General features: G+C 45.9%; 5 non-coding genes across 5 annotated transcripts; all 5 read right to left on the reverse strand.

The window, feature by feature from the left end:
• Positions 1–7737: 7737 nt before the first annotated feature.
• Positions 7738–7809, reverse strand: TRNAW-CCA (transfer RNA tryptophan (anticodon CCA)). Its single transcript has one exon. It is a non-coding gene; the product is annotated as a tRNA-Trp (tRNA).
• Positions 7810–9855: 2046 nt separating this feature from the next.
• TRNAW-CCA (transfer RNA tryptophan (anticodon CCA)) lies at positions 9856–9927 on the reverse strand. Its single transcript has one exon. It is a non-coding gene; the product is annotated as a tRNA-Trp (tRNA).
• A 1831-nt stretch (positions 9928–11758) lies between these two features.
• TRNAW-CCA (transfer RNA tryptophan (anticodon CCA)) lies at positions 11759–11830 on the reverse strand. Its single transcript has one exon. It is a non-coding gene; the product is annotated as a tRNA-Trp (tRNA).
• Positions 11831–13874: 2044 nt separating this feature from the next.
• Positions 13875–13946, reverse strand: TRNAW-CCA (transfer RNA tryptophan (anticodon CCA)). Its single transcript has one exon. It is a non-coding gene; the product is annotated as a tRNA-Trp (tRNA).
• A 2469-nt stretch (positions 13947–16415) lies between these two features.
• Positions 16416–16487, reverse strand: TRNAW-CCA (transfer RNA tryptophan (anticodon CCA)). Its single transcript has one exon. It is a non-coding gene; the product is annotated as a tRNA-Trp (tRNA).
• Positions 16488–16675: the final 188 nt, after the last annotated feature.

Below are 16675 nucleotides of genomic sequence, written 5' to 3' on the forward strand. Positions count from 1 at the left end.
CGCATAGGGTAGCCGTTCGCACACACGTGGTAGCATGTTTTCTCGGCCTTCTGTCTATGAAGCACGGTTAAAGGGACAAGTCATTTTAGACAGACAAATAAGTAGATAGACGGAAGAATGAAAATAACAAAAGAGAGAACTTCACATCGACGTGATTCGAACACGCAACCTTCTGATCTGGAGTCAGACATGTTAACATGTCGCGACCGAGTCCGTTTAGGTCTGGCCGTTCGCACACACGTGGTAGCATGCTTTGCTCGGCCTTCTGTCGAGAAAGCACAGCTAAAGAGAAGAGTCATTGTAGACAGACAAATAAGTAGATACACAGATAGATGAAAATAATAAAAGTAGACTTTTACCCGGACGTGATTCAAACACGCAACCTTCTGATCTGGAGTCAGACGTGCTACCGTGTCGCCATCGAATCCACTTAGGGTAGCCGTTCGCACACACGCGGTAGCATGACTTGCTCGGCCTTCTGTCGATGACGCACAGGTAAAGAGACACGTCATTGTAGACAGACAAATAAGTAGATTGACAGATGAAAATAGGAAAAAGAGAACTTGACCTGGACGTGATTCGAACACGCAACCTTCTGATCTGGAGTCAGACGTGCTACCGTGTCGCCACCGAGTCCGTTAGGCAACCATCCGCACACCCGTGGTAGCATGTTTTGCTCGGCCTTCTGTCGATGAAGCACAGGTAAAGAGATAAGTCATTGTAGACATACAGATAAGTAGATAGACAGTTAGATGAAAATAATAAAAAAGAGGATTTGACCCGGACGTGATTTCAACACGCAATCTTGTGATCTGGAGTCAGATGTGCTACCCCATCGCCACCGAGTACACTTAGTGTAGCCATTCGCACACACGCGGTAGCATGTTTTGCTCGGCCTTCTGTCGATGATGCACAGGTAAGGAGACAAGTCATTGTAGACAGACAAATAAGTGGATAGACAGATGAAAATAATAAAAAGAAGAATTTGACCCGGACTTGATTCGAACACACAACCTTCTGATCTGGAGTCAGACGTGCTAAAGTTGCGCCACATAGGTCCGCTTAGGGTAGCCGTTCGCACACACGTGGTAGCATGTTTTGCACGGCCTTATGTCGATGAAGCACAGGTAAAGGGACAAGTCATTTTAGACAGACAAATAAGTAGATAGACAGATAGGTGAAAATAATAAAAGTAGAATTTGACCCGGACGTGATTCGAACTTTTAACCTACTGATCTGGAGTCAGACGCGCTACCGTTGCAACTCCGAGTCCGCTCAGGGCAGCCGTTCGCACACACGTGGTAGCATGTTTTCTCGGCCTTCTGTCGATGAAGCACAGGTAAAGAGACAAGTCATTGTAGACAGAAAATAAGTAGATAGAACGATTGATGAAAATAAGAAACAAGGAAATTTGATCAAGACGTGATTCATACTTGCAACCTTCTGATCTGGAGTCAGACGTGCTACCGTGTCGCCACCGCGTCCGTTTAGGGTAGCCGTTCGCACACACGTGGTAGCATGATTTGCTCGGCCTTCTGTCGATGAAGCACACATAAAGAGGAGAGTCATTGTAGACAGACAAATAAGTAGATGAACAGATAGATGAAAATAGTAAAAAAGAGAACTTGACCAGAACGTGATTCGAACCCGCAACCTTCTGATCTGGAGTCAGACGTGCTACTGTGTCACCACCGAGTCCACTTTGTGTAGCCGTTCGCACACACGCGGTAGCATGTTTTGCTCGGCCTTCTGTCGATGCAGCACAGGTAAAGAGACAAGTCATTGTAGACAGACAAATAAGTAGATAGACAGATGAAAATAATAAGAAAGAGAATTTGACCCGGACGCGATTCGAACACGCAACCTTCTTATCTCGAGTCGGACGCGCTAACAGTTCGCCACCGAGTCCACTGAGGTAGCATGTTTTGCTCGGCCTTCTATCGATGAAGCACAGGTAAAGAAACAAGTCGTTGTAGACAGACAAAGAGGTAGATAGACAGATGAAAATAACAAAAACGAGAACTTAACACGGACGTGATTCGAACACACAACCCTCTGATCTGGAGTAAGACGCGCTACCGTGTCGCCACCGAATCCACTTAGCGTAGCCGTTCTCACACACGCGGTAGCTTGTTTTGCACGGCCTTTTGTCGATGAAGCACAGGTAACGAGACAAGTCATTGTAGACAGACAAATAAGTAGATAGACAAATAGATGAAAATAATAAAAAGAGAATTTGACCCGGACGTGATTCGAACACGCCACCTTCTGATCTGGAGTCAGACGTGCTACCGTGTCGCCACCGAGTCCACTTAGTGAAGCCGTTCGTACACACGCGGTAGCATTTTTCGCTCGGCCTTCTGTCGATGAAGCACAGGTAAAGAGACAAGTCATCGTAGACAGACAAATAAAAAATAAACAGATGAAAACAATAAAAAGAGAATTTGACCCGGACGTGATTCGAACACGCAACCTTCTAATCTGGAGTCAGACGTGCTACCGTGTCGCCTCCGAGTCCGTTAGGTAACCATTCGCACATACGTGGTAGCATGTTTTGCTCGGCCTTCTGTCGATGAAGCACAGGTAAAGAGACAGGTCATTGAACACATACAGATAAGTAGATAGACAGATAGATGAAAATAATAAAAAAGAGGATTTGACCCGGACGTGGTTCGAACACGCAACCTTGTGATCTGGAGTGAGACGTGCTACCGTATCGCCACCCAGTACACTTAGTGTAGCCGTTCGCACACACGCGGTAGCATGTTTTGCTCGGCCTTCTGTCGAAGAAGCACAGGTAAAGAGACAAGTAATTGTAGACAGACAAATAGGTGAATAGACAGATAAAAATAATAAAAAAAGAGTTTGACCCGGACTTGATTCGAACACGCAACCTCCTGATCTGGAGTCACACGTGCTAAAGTTGCGCCACTTAGTCCGCTTAGAGTAACCGTTCGCACACACGCGGTAGCATGTTTTTCTCGGCCTTCTGTCGATGAAGCACAGGTTAAGGGACAAGTCTTTGCAGACAGAGTAATAAGTAGATAGACAGATTGATGAAAAATACTAAAGAGAGAGTTTGACGCGGACGTGATTAGAACACGCAACCTTCTGATCTGGAATCAGACGTGCTAAAGTTGCGCTACCGAGTCCGCTTAGGGTAGCCGTTCGCACACACGTGGTAGCATGTTTTGCACGGCTTTATGTCGATGAAGCACAGGTAAAGGGACAAGTTATTGTAGACAGACAAATAAGTAGACAGATAGTTGAAAACAATAAAAAAGAGAATTTGACCCCGACGTGATTCGAACACGCAACCTTCTGATCTGGAGTCAGACATGCTAAAGTTGCGCCACCAAGTCCGCATAGCGTAGCCGTTCGCACACACGTGGTAGCATGTTTTCTCGGCCTTCTGTCGATGAAGCACAGGTAAAGAGACAAGTCATTGTAGACATACAGATAAGTAGATAGACAGTTAGATGAAAATAATAAAAAAGAGGATTTGACCCGGACGTGATTCGAACACGCAACCTTGTAATCTGGAGTGAGACGTGCTACCGTATCGCCACTCAGTACACTTAGTGTAGCCGTTCGCACACACGCGGTAGCATGTTTTGCTCGGCCTTCTGTCGATGAAGCACAGGTAAAAGACAAGTCATTGTAGACAGACAAATAAGTAGATAGACAGATTGATGAAAATAAAAAAAAGGAAATTTGATCCAGACGTGATTCATACTCGCAACCTTCTGATCTGGAGTCAGACATGCTAACATGTCGCGACCGAGTCCGTTTAGGGTGGCCGTTCGCACACACGTGGTAGCATGCTTTGCTCGGCCTTCTGTCGAGAAAGCACAGCTAAAGAGAAGAGTCTTTGTAGACAGACAATTAAGTAGATACACAGATAGATTAAAATAATCAATAAGCGAATTGGACCCGGACGTGATTCAAACTCGCAACCTTCTGATCTGGAGTCAGACGTGCTACCGTGTCGCCACCGCGTCCGTTTAGGGTAGCCGTTCGCACACACGTGGCAGCATGATTTGCTCGGCCTTCTGTCGATGAAGCACAGGTAAAGAGACAAGTCATTGTAGACAGACAAATAAGTAGATAAACAGATGAAAATAATAAAAAAGAGAATTGAACCCGGACGTGATTCGAACACGCATCCTTCTGATCAGGTGTCAGACGTGCTACTGTGTCGCCACCGAGTCCACTTAGTGTAGCTGTTCGCACACACGTGGTAGCATGTTTTGCTTGGCCTTCTATCGATGAAGCACAGGTAAAGAGACAAGTCGTTGTAGACAGACAAATAAGTAGATAGACAGATGGATGAAAATAATAAAAAAGAGAACCTAACACGGACGTGATTCGAACATGCAACCCTCTGAACGGGAGTCAGACGTGCTACCGTGTCGCCACCGAATCCACTTAGCGTAGCCGTTCGCACACACGCGGTACCTTGTTTTGCTCGGCCTTCTGTCGATCAAGCACAGTTAAAGAGACAAGTCATTGTAGACAGACAAATAAGTAGATAGACAGATAGATGAAAATAATAAAAAAGCGAATTCACCCGGACGTGATTCAAACTCGCAACCTTCTGATCTGAAGTCAGACGTGCTACCGTGTCGCCACCGCGTCCGTTTAGGGTAGCCGTTCGCACACAGGTGGTAGCATGTTTTGCTCGGCCTTCTATCGATGAAGCACAGGTAAAGAAACAAGTCGTTGTAGACAGACAAAGAGGTAGATAGACAGATGAAAATAACAAAAACGAGAACTTAACACGGACGTGATTCGAACACGCAACCGTCTGATTTGGAGTAATACGCGCTACCGTGTCGCCACCGAATCCACTTAGCGCAGCCGTTCGCACACACGCGGTAGCTTGTTTTGCTCGGCCTTCTGTCGATGAAGCACAGGTAACGAGACAAGTCATTGTAGACAGACAAATAAGTAGATAGACAATTAGATGAAAATAATAAAAAGAGAATTTGACCCGGACGTGATTCGAACATTTAACCGACTGATCTGGAGTCAGACGCGCTACCGTTGCACCTCCGAGTCCGCTCAGGGAGCCGTTCGCACACACGTGGTAGCATGATTTGCTCGGCCTTCTGTCGATGAAGCACACCTAAAGAGAAGAGTCATTGTAGACAGACAAGTAAGTAGATAGACAGATAGATGAAAATAGTAAAAAAGAGAACTTGACCCGAACGTAATTCGAACCCGCAACCTTCTGATCTGGAGTCGGACGTGCTACCGTGTCGCCACCGAGTCCACCTGGTGAAGCCGTTCGTACACACGCGGTAGCATGTTTGCTCGGCCTTCTGTCGATGAAGCACAGGTAAAGAGACAAGTCATCGTAGACAGACAAATAAAAAGATAAACAGATGAAATTATTAACAAAGAGAATTTGACCCGGACGTGATTCGAACACGCAACCTTCTGATCTGGAGTCAGACATGCTAAAGTTGCGCCACCGAGTCCGTTAGGTAACCATTCGCACATACGTGGTAGCATGTTTTGCTCGGCCTTCTGTCGATGAAGCACAGGTAAAGAGACAAGTCATTGAACACATACAGATAAGTAGATAGACAGATAGATGAAAATAATAAAAAAGAGGATTTGACCCGGACGTGATTCGAACACGCAACCTTGTGATCTGGAGTGAGACGTGCTACCGTATCGCCACCCAGTACACTTAGTGTAGCCGTTCGCACACACGCGGTAGCATGTTTTGCTCGGCCTTCTGTCGATGAAGCACAGGTGAAGAGACAAGTAATTGTAGACAGACAAATAAGTGAATAGACAGATAAAAATAATAAAAAAAAGAGTTTGACCCGGACTTGATTCGAACATGCAACCTCCTGATCTGGAGTCAGACGTGCTAAAGTTGCGCCACTGAGTCCGCTTAGAGTAACCGTTCGCACACACGCGGTAGCATGTTTTTCTCGGCCTTCTGACGATGAAGCACAGGTAAAGGGACAAGTCATTGCAGACAGAGTAATAAGTAGATAGACAGATTGATGAAAAATACTAAAGAGAGAGTTTGACGCGGACGTGATTAGAACACGCAACCTTCTGATCTGGAATCAGACGTGCTAAAGTTGCGCTACCGAGTCCGCTTAGGGTAGCCGTTCGCACACACGTGGTAGCATGTTTTGCACGGCTTTATGTCGATGAAGCACAGGTAAAGGGACAAGTCATTGTAGACAGACAAATAAGTAGACAGATAGTTGAAAACAATAAAAAGAGAATTTGACCCCGACGTGATTCGAACACGCAACCTTCTGATCTGGAGTCAGACGCACTACCGTTTCGCCACCGAGTCCGCATAGGGTAGCCGTTCGCACACACGTGGTAGCATGTTTTCTCGGCCTTCTGTCGATGAAGCACAGGTAAAGAGACAAGTCATTGTAGACATACAGATAAGTAGATAGACAGTTAGATGAAAATAATAAAAAAGAGGATTTGACCCGGACGTGATTCGAACACGCAACCTTGTGATCTGGAGTGAGACGTGCTACCGTATCGCCACCCAGTACACTTAGTGTAGCCCTTCGCACACACGCGGTAGCATGTTTTGCTCGGCCTTCTGTCGATGAAGCACAGGTAAAAGACAAGTCATTGTAGACAGACAAATAAGTAGATAGACAGATAGATGAAAATAATAAAAAGAGAATTTGACCCGGACGTGATTCGAACATTTAACCTACTGATCTGGAGTCAGACGCGCTACCGTTGCACCTCCGAGTCCGCTCAGGGAGCCGTTCGCACACACGTGGTAGCATGATTTGCTCGGCCTTCTGTCGATGAAGCACACCTAAAGAGAAGAGTCATTTTAGACAGACAAGTAAGTAGATACACAGATAGATTAAAATAATCAATAAGCGAATTGGACCCGGACGTGATTCAAACTCGCAATCTTCTGATCTGGAGTCAGACGTGCTACCGTGTCGCCACCGAGTCCACCTGGTGAAGCCGTTCGTACACACGCGGTAGCATGTTTGCTCGGCCTTCTGTCGATGAAGCACAGGTAAAGAGACAAGTCATCGTAGACAGACAAATAAAAAGATAAACAGATGAAAATATTAACAAAGAGAATTTGACCCGGACGTGATTCGAACACGCAACCTTCTGATCTGGAGTCAGACATGCTAAAGTTGCGCCACCAAGTCCGCTTAGGGTAGCCGTTCGCACACACGTGGTAGCATGTTTTGCACGGCCTTATGTCGATGAAGCACAGGTAAAGGGACAAGTCATTTTAGACAGACAAATAAGTAGATAGACAGATAGATGAAAATAATAAAAAGAGAATTTGACCCGGACATGATTCGAACATTTAACCTACTGATCTGGAGTCAGACGCGCTACCGTTGCACCTCCGAGTCCGCTCAGGGCAGCCATTCGCACCCACGTGGTAGCATGTTTCTTGGCCTTCTGTCGATGAAGCACAGGTAAAGAGACAAGTCATTGTAGACAGACAAATAAGTAGATAGACAGATAGATGAAAATAACAAAAGAGAGAACTTCACATCGACGTGATTCGAACACGCAACCTTCTGATCTGGAGTCAGACATCCTACCTGGTCGCCACCGAGTTGACTTAGTGTAGCCGTTCGCACACATGCAGTAGCATGTATTGCTCGGCCTTCTGCAGATGAAGCATAGGTAAAGAGAGAAGTCATTGTAGACAGACAAATAAGTAGACAGATAGTTGAAAACAATAAAAAGAGAATTTGACCCCGACGTGATTCGAACACGCAACCCTCTGATCTGGAGTCAGACGCGCTACCGTTGCGCCACCGAGTCCGGTTAGGGTAGCCGTTCGCACACACGTGGTAGCATGTTTTCTCGGCCTTCTGTCAATGAAACACAGGTAAAGAGACAAGTCATTGTAGACAGACAAATGGGAAGTTAGACAGATTGATGAAAATAAGAAAAAAGGAAATTTGATGCAGACGTGATTCATACTCGCAACCTTCTGATCTGGAGTCAGACATGCTAACATGTCGCCACCGAGTCCGTTTAGGGTGGCCGTTCGCACACACGTGGTAGCATGTTTTGCTTGGCCTTCTGTCGATGAAGCACACATAAAGAGAAGAGTCATTGTAGACAGACAAATAAGTAGATAGACAGATAGATGAAAATAATAAAAAAAAGAATTTGACCCTAACTTGATTCGAACACGCAACCTTCTGATCTGGAGTCAGACGTGCTATCGTGTCACCATCGAATCCGCTTAGTGTAGCCGTTCGCACACACGCGGTAGCATGATTTGCTCGGCCTTCTGTCAATGAAGCACAGGTAAAGAGACAAGTCTTTGTAGACAGACAAATAAGTAGATACACAGATAGATGAAAATAATTAATAAGCGAATTTGACCCGGACGTGATTCAAACTCGCAACCTTCTGATCTGGATTCAGACGTGCTACCGTGTCGCCACCGCGTCCGTTTAGGGTAGCCGTTCGCACACACGTGGTAGCATGATTTGCTTGGCCTTCTGTCGATGAAGCACACATAAAGAGAAGAGTCATTGTAGACAGACAAATAAGTAGATAGACAGATAGATGAAAATAGTAAAAAAGAGAACTTGACCCGAACGTGATTCAAACCCGCCACCTTCTGATCTGGAGTCAGACGTGCTACTGTGTCACCACCCAGTCCAATTTGTGTAGCCGTTCGCACACACGCGGTAGCATGTTTTGCTCGGCCTTCTGTCGATGCAGCACAGGTAAAGAGACAAGTCATTGTAGACAGACAAATAAATAGATAGACAGATGAAAATAATAAGAAAGAGAATTTGACCCGGACGTGATTCGAACACGCAACCTTCTGTTCTGAAGTCAGACGCGCTACCGTGTCCCCACCGAGTCCGTTAGGTAACCATTCGCGCACACGTGGTAGCAAGTTGTGCTCGGCCTTCTGTCGATGAAGCACAGGTATAGAGACAAGTCATTGTAGACAGACAAATAAGTAGATAGACAGATAGATGAAAATAGTAAAAAAGAGAACTTGACCCGAACGTAATTCGAACCCGCAACCTTCTGATCTGGAGTCGGACGTGCTACCGTGTCGCCACCGAGTCCACCTGGTGAAGCCGTTCGTACACACGCGGTAGCATGTTTGCTCGGCCTTCTGTCGATGAAGCACAGGTAAAGAGACAAGTCATCGTAGACAGACAAATAAAAAGATAAACAGATGAAAATATTAACAAAGAGAATTTGACCCGGACGTGATTCGAACACGCAACCTTCTGATCTGGAGTCAGACATGCTAAAGTTGCGCCACCAAGTCCGCTTAGGGTAGCCGTTCGCACACACGTGGTAGCATGTTTTGCACGGCCTTATGTCGATGAAGCACAGGTAAAGGGACAAGTCATTTTAGACAGACAAATAAGTAGATAGACAGATAGATGAAAATAATAAAAAGAGAATTTGACCCGGACATGATTCGAACATTTACCCTACTGATCTGGAGTCAGACGCGCTACCGTTGCACCTCCGAGTCCGCTCAGGGCAGCCATTCGCACCCACGGGGTAGCATGTTTCTTGGCCTTCTGTCGATGAAGCACAGGTAAAGAGACAAGTCATTGTAGACAGACAAATAAGTAGATAGACAGATAGATGAAAATAACAAAAGAGAGAACTTCACATCGACGTGATTCGAACACGCAACCTTCTGATCTGGAGTCAGACATCCTACCTGGTCGCCACCGAGTTGACAGTGTAGCCGTTCGCACACATGCAGTAGCATGTATTGCTCGGCCTTCTGCAGATGAAGCATAGGTAAAGAGAGAAGTCATTGTAGACAGACAAATAAGTAGACAGATAGTTGAAAACAATAAAAAGAGAATTTGACCCCGACGTGATTCGAACACGCAACCCTCTGATCTGGAGTCAGACGCGCTACCGTTGCGCCACCGAGTCCGGTTAGGGTAGCCGTTCGCACACACGTGGTAGCATGTTTTCTCGGCCTTCTGTCAATGAAGCACAGGTAAAGAGACAAGTCATTGTAGACAGACAAATGGGTAGTTAGACAGATTGATGAAAATAAGAAAAAAGGAAATTTGATGCAGACGTGATTCATACTCGCAACCTTCTGATCTGGAGTCAGACATGCTAACATGTCGCCACCGAGTCCGTTTAGGGTGGCCGTTCGCACACACGTGGTAGCATGTTTTGCTTGGCCTTCTGTCGATGAAGCACACATAAAGAGAAGAGTCATTGTAGACAGACAAATAAGTAGATAGACAGATAGATGAAAATAATAAAAAAAAGAATTTGACCCTGACTTGATTCGAACACGCAACCTTCTGATCTGGAGTCAGACGTGCTATCGTGTCACCATCGAATCCGCTTAGTGTAGCCGTTCGCACACACGCGGTAGCATGATTTGCTCGGCCTTCTGTCAATGAAGCACAGGTAAAGAGACAAGTCTTTGTAGACAGACAAATAAGTAGATACACAGATAGATGAAAATAATTAATAAGCGAATTTGACCCGGACGTGATTCAAACTCGCAACCTTCTGATCTGGATTCAGACGTGCTACCGTGTCGCCACCGCGTCCGTTTAGGGTAGCCGTTCGCACACACGTGGTAGCATGATTTGCTTGGCCTTCTGTCGATGAAGCACACATAAAGAGAAGAGTCATTGTAGACAGACAAATAAGTAGATAGACAGATAGATGAAAATAGTAAAAAAGAGAACTTGACCCGAACGTGATTCAAACCCGCCACCTTCTGATCTGGAGTCAGACGTGCTACTGTGTCACCACCCAGTCCAATTTGTGTAGCCGTTCGCACACACGCGGTAGCATGTTTTGCTCGGCCTTCTGTCGATGCAGCACAGGTAAAGAGACAAGTCATTGTAGACAGACAAATAAATAGATAGACAGATGAAAATAATAAGAAAGAGAATTTGACCCGGACGTGATTCGAACACGCAACCTTCTGTTCTGAAGTCAGACGCGCTACCGTGTCGCCACCGAGTCCGTTAGGTAACCATTCGCGCACACGTCGTAGCAAGTTGTGTTCGGCCTTCGGTCGATGAAGCACAGGTATAGAGACAAGTCATTGTAGACATACAGATAAGTAGATAGACAGATAGATGAAAATAATAAAAAAGAGGATTTTACCCGAACGTGATTCGAACACGCAACCTTGTGATCTGGAGTGAGACGTGGTACCGTATCGCCACCCAGTACACTTCGTGTAGCCTTTCGCACACACGCGGTAGCATGTTTTGCTCGGCCTTCTGTCGATGAAGCACAGGTAAAGAGACAAGTAATTGTAGACAGACAAATAAGTGAATAGACAGATGAAAAAAAAGAACTTGACCCGGACTTGATTCGAACACGCAACCTTCTGATCTGGAGTCAGACGTGCTAAAGTTGCGCCACTGAGTCCGCTTAGAGTAACCGTTCGCACACACGCGGTAGCATGTTTTGCTCGGCCTTCTGTCGATGAAGCACAGGAAAAGGGACAAGTCATTGCTGAAGGAGAAATAAGTAGATAGACAGATAGATGAAAATAACAAAAGAGAGAACTTCACATCGACGTGATTCGAACACGCAACCTTCTGATCTGGAGTCAGACGTCCTACCGGGTCGCCACCGAGTTGACTTAGTGTAGCCGTTCGCACACACGCAGTAGCATGTATTGCTCGGCCTTCTGTCGATGAAGCATAGGTTAAGAGAGAAGTCATTGTAGACAGACAAATAAGTAGACAGATAGTTGAAAACAATAAAAAAGAGAATTTGACCCTGACGTGATTCGAACACGCAACCTTCTGATCTGGAGTCAGACGCACTACCGTTGCGCCACCGAGTCCGCATAGGGTAGCCGTTCGCACACACGTGGTAGCATGTTTTCTCGGCCTTCTGTCGATGAAGCACGGTTAAAGGGACAAGTCATTTTAGACAGACAAATAAGTAGATAGACGGATAGATGAAAATAACAAAAGAGAGAACTTCACATCGACGTGATTCGAACACGCAACCTTCTGATCTGGAGTCAGACATGTTAACATGTCGCGACCAAGTCCGTTTAGGGTGGCCGTTCGCACACACGTGGTAGCATGCTTTGCTCGGCCTTCTGTCGAGAAAGCACAGCTAAAGAGAAGAGTCATTGTAGACAGACAAATAAGTAGATAGACAGATAGATGAAAATAATAAAAATAGACTTTTACCCGGACGTGATTCAAACACGCAACCTTCTGATCTGGAGTCAGACGTGCTACCGTGTCGCCATCGAATCCACTTAGGGTAGCCGTTCGCACACACGCGGTAGAATGATTTGCTCGGCCTTCTGTCGATGACGCACAGGTAAAGAGACATGTCATTGTAGACAGACAAATAAGTAGATAGACAGATGAAAATGGAAAAAGAGAACTTGACCTGGACGTGATTCGAACACGCAACCTTCTGATCTGGAGTCAGACGTGCTACCGTGTCGCCACCGAGTCCGTTAGGCAACCATTCGCACACCCGTGGTAGCATGTTTTGCTCGGCCTTCTGTCGATGAAGCACAGGTAAAGAGATAAGTCATTGTAGACATACAGATAAGTAGATAGACAGTTAGATGAAAATAATAAAAAAGAGGATTTGACCCGGACGTGATTCGAACACGCAATCTTGTGATCTGGAGTCAGATGTGCTACCTCATCGCCACCGAGTACACTTAGTGTAGCCATTCGCACACACGCGGTAGCATGTTTTGCTCGGCCTTCTGTCGATGAAGCACAGGTAAGGAGACAAGTCATTGTAGACAGACAAATAAGTGGATAGACAGATGAAAATAATAAAAAGAAGAATTTGACCCGGACTTGATTCGAACACACAACCTTCTGATCTGGAGTCAGACGTGCTAAAGTTGCGCCACATAGGTCCGCTTAGGGTAGCCGTTCGCACACACGTGGTAGCATGTTTTGCACGGCCTTATGTCGATGAAGCACAGGTAAAGGGACAAGTCATTTTAGACAGACAAATAAGTAGATAGACAGATAGGTGAAAATAATAAAAATAGAATTTGACCCGGACGTGATTCGAACTTTTAACCTACTGATCTGGAGTCAGACGCGCTACCGTTGCAACTCCGAGTCCGCTCAGGGCAGCCGTTCGCACACACGTGGTAGCATGTTTTCTCGGCCTTCTGTCGATGAAGCACAGGTAAAGAGACAAGTCATTGTAGACAGAAAATAAGTAGATAGAACGATTGATGAAAATAAGAAACAAGGAAATTTGATCCAGACGTGATTCATACTTGCAACCTTCTGATCTGCAGTCAGACATGCTAACATGTCGCCACCGAGTCTGTTTAGGGTGGCCGTTCGCACACACGTGGTAGCATGCTTTGCTCGGCCTTCTGTCGATGAAGCACAGGTAAAGAGACAAGTCTTTGTAGACAGACAAATAAGTAGATACACAGATAGATGAAAATAATAAATAAGCGAATTTGACCCGGACGTGATTCAAACTCGCAACCTTCTGATCTGGAGTCAGACGTGCTACCGTGTCGCCACCGCGTCCGTTTAGGGTAGCCGTTCGCACACACGTGGTAGCATGATTTGCTCGGCCTTCTGTCGATGAAGCACACATAAAGAGAAGAGTCATTGTAGACAGACAAATAAGTAGATAAACAGATGAAAATAATAAAAAAGAGAATTGGACCCGGACGTGATTCGAACACGCAACCTTCTGAACGGGAGTCAGACGTGCTACCGTGTCGCCACCGAATCCACTTAGCGTAGCCGTTCGCACACACGCGGTAGCTTGTTTTGCTCGGCCTTCTGTCGATGCAGCACAGGTAAAGAGACAAGTCATTGTAGACAGACAAATAAGTAGATAGACAGATGAAAATAATAAGAAAGAGAATTTGACCCGGATGCGATTCGAACACGCAACCTTCTGATCTGGAGTCAGACGCACTACCGTTGCGCCACCGAGTCCGCTTAGGGTAGCCGTTCGCACACACGTGGTAGCATGTTTTCTCGGCCTTCTGTCGATGAAGCACAGGTAAAGAGACAAGTCATTGTAGACATACAGATAAGTAGATAGACAGTTAGATGAAAATAATAAAAAAGAGGATTTGACCCGCACGTGATTCGAACACGCAACCTTGTGATCTGGAGTGAGACGTGCTACCGTATCGCCACCCAGTACACTTAGTGTAGCCGTTCGCACACACGCGGTAGCATGTTTTGCTCGGCCTTCTGTCGATGAAGCACAGGTAAAAGACAAGTCATTGTAGACAGACAAATAAGTAGATAGACAGATTGATGAAAATAAAAAAAAGGAAATTTGATCCAGACGTGATTCATACTCGCAACCTTCTGATCTGGAGTCAGACATGCTAACATGTCGCGACCGAGTCCGTTTAGGGTGGCCGTTCGCACACACGTGGTAGCATGCTTTGCTAGGCCTTCTGTCGAGAAAGCACAGCTAAAGAGAAGAGTCTTTGTAGACAGACAATTAAGTAGATACACAGATAGATTAAAATAATCAATAAGCGAATTGGACCCGGACGTGATTCAAACTCGCAACCTTCTGATCTGGAGTCAGACGTGCTACCGTGTCGCCACCGCGTCCGTTTAGTGTAGCCGTTCGCACACACGTGGTAGCATGATTTGCTCGGCCTTCTGTCGATGAAGCACAGGTAAAGAGACAAGTCATTGTAGACAGACAAATAAGTAGATAAACAGATGAAAATAATAAAAAAGAGAATTGGACCCGGACGTGATTCGAACACGCAACCTTCTGAACGGGAGTCAGACGTGCTACCGTGTCGCCACCGAATCCACTTAGCGTAGCCGTTCGCACACACGCGGTACCTTGTTTTGCTCGGCCTTCTGTCGATCAAGCACAGTTAAAGAGTCAAGTCATTGTAGACAGACAAATAAGTAGATAGACAGATAGATGAAAATAATAAAAAAGCGAATTCACCCGGACGTGATTCAAACTCGCAACCTTCTGATCTGGAGTCAGACGTGCTACCGTGTCGCCACCGCGTCCGTTTAGGGTAGCCGTTCGCACACACGTGGTAGCATGTTTTGCTCGGCCTTCTATCGATGAAGCACAGGTAAAGAAACAAGTCGTTGTAGACAGACAAAGAGGTAGATAGACAGATGAAAATAACAAAAACGAGAACTTAACACGGACGTGATTCGAACACGCAACCGTCTGATCTGGAGTAATACGCGCTACCGTGTCGCCACCGAATCCACTTAGCGCAGCCGTTCGCACACACGCGGTAGCTTGTTTTGCTCGGCCTTCTGTCGATGAAGCACAGGTAACGAGACAAGTCATTGTAGACAGACAAATAAGTAGATAGACAATTAGATGAAAATAATAAAAAGAGAATTTGACCCGGACGTGATTCGAACATTTAACCTACTGATCTGGAGTCAGACGCGCTACCGTTGCACCTCCGAGTCCGCTCAGGGAGCCGTTCGCACACACGTGGTAGCATGATTTGCTCGGCCTTCTGTCGATGAAGCACACCTAAAGAGAAGAGTCATTGTAGACAGACAAGTAAGTAGATAGACAGATAGATGAAAATAGTAAAAAAGAGAACTTGACCCGAACGTAATTCGAACCCGCAACCTTCTGATCTGGAGTCGGACGTGCTACCGTGTCGCCACCGAGTCCACCTGGTGAAGCCGTTCGTACACACGCGGTAGCATGTTTGCTCGGCCTTCTGTCGATGAAGCACAGGTAAAGAGACAAGTCATCGTAGACAGACAAGTAAAAAGATAAACAGATGTAAATATTAACAAAGAGAATTTGACCCGGACGTGATTCGAACACGCAACCTTCTGATCTGGAGTCAGACATGCTAAAGTTGCGCCACCAAGTCCGCTTAGGGTAGCCGTTCGCACACACGTGGTAGCATGTTTTGCACGGCCTTATGTCGATGAAGCACAGGTAAAGGGACAAGTCATTTTAGACAGACAAATAAGTAGATAGACAGATAGATGAAAATAATAAAAAGAGAATTTGACCCGGACATGATTCGAACATTTGACCTACTGATCTGGAGTCAGACACGCTACCGTTGCACCTCCGAGTCCGCTCAGGGCAGCCGTTCGCACCCACGTGGTAGCATGTTTCTTGGCCTTCTGTCGATGAAGCACAGGTAAAGAGACAAGTCATTGTAGACAGACAAATAAGTAGATAGACAGATAGATGAAAATAACAAAAGAGAGAACTTCACATCGACGTGATTTGAACACGCAACCTTCTGATCTGGAGTCAGACATCCTACCTGGTCGCCACCGAGTTGACTTAGTGTAGCCGTTCGCACACATGCAGTAGCATGTATTGCTCGGCCTTCTGCAGATGAAGCATAGGTAAAGAGAGAAGTCATTGTAGACAGACAAATAAGTAGACAGATAGTTGAAAACAATAAAAAGAGAATTTGACCCCGACGTGATTCGAACACGCAACCTTCTGATCTGGAGTCAGACGCGCTACCGTTGCGCCACCGAGTCCGCTTAGGGTAGCCGTTCGCACACACGTGGTAGCATGTTGTCTCGGCCTTCTGTCAATGAAGCACAGGTAAGGAGACAAGTCATTGTAGACAGACAAATGGGTAGTTAGACAGATTGATGAAAATAAGAAAAAAGGAAATTTGATGCAGACGTGATTCATACTCGCAACCTTCTGATCTGGAGTCAGA

Source organism: Rhipicephalus microplus, chromosome 5 (genome assembly GCF_043290135.1).
Source record: "Rhipicephalus microplus isolate Deutch F79 chromosome 5, USDA_Rmic, whole genome shotgun sequence".
NCBI lineage: Eukaryota > Metazoa > Arthropoda > Arachnida > Ixodida > Ixodidae > Rhipicephalus > Rhipicephalus microplus.